Source organism: Cotesia glomerata, unplaced genomic scaffold, assembly GCF_020080835.1.
Source record: "Cotesia glomerata isolate CgM1 unplaced genomic scaffold, MPM_Cglom_v2.3 scaffold_14, whole genome shotgun sequence".
In the NCBI taxonomy this organism is placed as follows: domain Eukaryota; kingdom Metazoa; phylum Arthropoda; class Insecta; order Hymenoptera; family Braconidae; genus Cotesia; species Cotesia glomerata.
The window spans coordinates 226,827-230,354 of record NW_025401775.1 but is presented as its reverse complement, the minus strand read 5'-3'; the positions used below and the strand labels follow the sequence as shown (position 1 = coordinate 230,354).

Genomic DNA, 3,528 nt, shown 5'->3' with positions numbered 1-3,528 from the left:
AATTAAAGTTTTCTTTTCTCATAGTAGCTAGTAGCATTAAAAAAAATGTGTGTGTCAGCTCCGACGCACGACTGAAGTTTACTCCTTACGAACGATTATAAAATAAATAGATTAGTGATTAAGGGTAAATGAATGTATTTCTTATATTACTTAGAGTATGCATGACACATCTATAGATTGATTTTTATTCATTGAGTATAATTTTCTCAATTTTGAAATAAATATCAATTGATATAAATTTATATTTATATCAATTATAAATAAAATATAAAATTTACGATAAAACCTCCGCAAGTTGACAGTTGTTGTAAGTTAATATCAGGTTAACTAATACAATATGCAATTGAAAGTAAATACATTTATTATCGTATTCGGCTTATTAAACCTACCCCGGGGTAAAACAAACGAATAGCAGCTGACTAGATCGGAAGTTTTCAAGATTTAAAAATTAAAATTAGAGGTCCAATCAAATGCTTTTGTATTCACTGCCCCGGGGTAGGTTTTGTAAGCCGAACACGACAAATGATTATTTGAATCGGAATTTTTAATTATTTGAAAATTTTGATTCGGCTAATTTTACGTAATGCTAGGCTAAGTATCAGCTAAAATTGCTTTTCTAAATTCTAAAACGGCAACATTTTTACGATTTTCAATTTTATGGAAATTCAATATTTAAAATAATATTGTTTGAGAAATGACAATCTTTTCAAATTTCAATATTTTTTTTCGTTTATTTGTTACTTTGAATTATTCTTTAGAATCATTTTCATCAATTAGCTTATGTCAGATTGGCATTATTTTATTAATGCAGCATTTTATTTGAATTGTTTATTTTTAAGTGACTGCCTTTTTAGATGTTCTTTTTCGAAAATTCGCGGATTTTTTTCTTTGTCATTTTTTACTTTACACTCAATGTACACTTGGCGTTATATTCTTTTTGAGGTTTTGTAAATTTGACAAAGGGCATAATTTTAGATTTTCAACATTTAGACTTTAGAAATGGCCGAATTTATACAATTTTCAATTCAACTATAAACTTGAATACCTATTTGAATTAATGCGCGTGGCTTATATATTATTTACTAAGGTGTGCCAAAATGTAACTTCCTTGATGGACCTCTTAAAATTGGAATTTTGAGTTCCGCTTTTAACAAGAGTTGTGTTTAGGCATTTACTGACAAATTTTGGGCGTAAAAGATTTATCTGATTTTTATAGAATTTTTTAACAGGATTTTTGGTCGGTTAAATTTTGAAATTTTTAAATTTCAGCAAAAATGGCCGAACGAAACTCCTGATAAAAAATTCTATAAAAATCAAATAAATTCTTTACGCCCAAAACTTGCCAGGAAATGCCCAAACACAACTCCTGTTAAAAGCGGAACTCAAAATTCCAATTTTAAGAGGTCCATCAAGGATGTTACATTTTGGCACACCCTATTATATACCTATATATTTAATATAATAATACGTTATTACTAATAACTAATAACATATATAGGTATATACTTAATGCGTAAGCTGACCCACAACATACCCCGTGAACGTTTGAATGCTCGCGCCTAAAAAGAGAAAATTCGCGCAGAATAGAGGTTGCGCACCAAAAAAGTAACGAGGTCATTCATCAGTAGATTTTACCCCTCATATTTTTCTCATACCGGGCGCCTTATATATCAAAATCGATTCTTAAGGAGTAAACTCCAAAAATTTAAAGTTACTAATCCGCGTAAACGCCTCCGTTTTAAATTGGTAGACTAAATTATCGATGAAAATTATACATTTCTTACATTTACGAAGAAAATTTTAACATTTTTGTAATATAACAAAATTTTTCAATTTAGATTTAATACTGCAGTACACATGAATTTTATAAAAATAACAATTATTTTAGTAATAATAATGATAATGATAAGTATTATTATTGCTGTTATTGTTTACATCAATTTATTATTATTACCGATATCATTACTTTCACTATTATAGTTACTTTTATTGTTATTGTTATTATGATTATCAATATTATTTATTGTTATTATGATATTGTTGTTAGTATGTGACTCAATGTATCAAACACATAATTGTGTTACGTATTATCAGGAGATTAAGATTATTTGAAACCCGCTCAATTGACGATAGTGCCATCTACAGGCAACAACTATGAGATTATAGTATGAACATTATTTTCAATGAGAATTCCCCGGACAATAAACAGCTGATTTATCCGAAGAAAGTAGGACTCAAACAATGTTTAGTCTGTTGTGTATTTAAACTGGTTAATAAAGAAAATTAATTAAAAAAATATTTTTCAAACATACACATGGAAGATTGTATGATAATTTATTCTATAAAATTTGTTGTATTCATAAAATACTTGTACATTTTTAACTTAAAATTTGAACTTTTCCCGCGCAATATTAAAAATTCATAAATAAATGAATTTTTTCAGGCAAAGCTATAATTTGGTTATTTGGTTCACCCCTATTGTGTTTTATGTATGTAAATTTATTTATTGTAAATGTATATATTTCTTAGCGATAGCTATTTATGACTTAAACAATTAAGAGAGAAAGGAAATTTTTGTGACAAGCATATTATTTTTTTTAAAAGAATATTTATGGTTTTTAACTTTATTAATTTTTCTCAACCGTGACAATTACAATTCTTATATCCCGTTCTTGCCAACCGTAATTGTCACGGTTGAGAAAAATTAATAAAGTTAAAAATTAAAGCGCCTAATAATCGAAACAGAAAAATACTACAACTACCATCGCAGTATAGAGTTTCAAGGGAGGGGGTAAAGTGAGCATTAGCAGCCTACTGAGCGTTAAGAGTATACCAAGAGAGAATAAGTGAAGAATGACCCGGTAGCTTAAAGGTAAAAGCATCCTGACATGTTATCGGGGAGATCCAGGTTCGATTCCTGGCTTGGTCAATTTTACATGGATTTTTTCAAAAATGCTCTTTATTCTCAGTGGCTGTCCGTCGTTAATACTTAAAAATCAAACTGAACAGATACTAGCATTTACCAGCTAACTAGTGTTCAAGTTTGATGGTTACCCATCGACCTATCTCGCGGGACGATTTGTCCTTAAAATTAGTGAAGATGGAATAACACCATCCACTTGAAATAAATACACTAGCATCAAAAATATGACCGAAAAAGGCAATAACGGGATATAAGAATTTATGGTTTAGTTTGGTATCATCATAAAGGTCTTGATAAGAATAAATGACTTTTGGTTTTACAATTTTTTACGGTAAATTTTTTATGTCAAATTTTCGGAAGAGTGTTTAATAGTTTTCTAATTTGATAAATTTGGTCGGTCACATTTGTCCATTGAATTATTTGTAATTAATCTAGTGATCGCACTATTATTATTAAAATTTATTTATAAAGTACCCAGTTGTATGTCCAGTGTGATTTCAAATATAAAAAAAATTATTCAGTCAAAGTTTTTTATTCATAATTCATAAATCTCGGTGGTCGCATATTAACTGCAGTAATTTATTAATACGTGTAATAAAGAGTAT

At 28.6% G+C, this 3,528-nt stretch overlaps 1 long non-coding RNA gene across 1 annotated transcript; it reads left to right on the top strand.

Moving 5' to 3' along the window:
• Positions 1 to 1,888: 1,888 nt before the first annotated feature.
• On the top strand, positions 1,889 to 2,379 carry LOC123273825. Its single transcript, XR_006511377.1, has 2 exons — positions 1,889 to 1,923; positions 2,104 to 2,379. It is a non-coding gene; the product is annotated as an uncharacterized LOC123273825 (long non-coding RNA).
• The last annotated feature ends 1,149 nt before the right edge of the window (positions 2,380 to 3,528 follow it).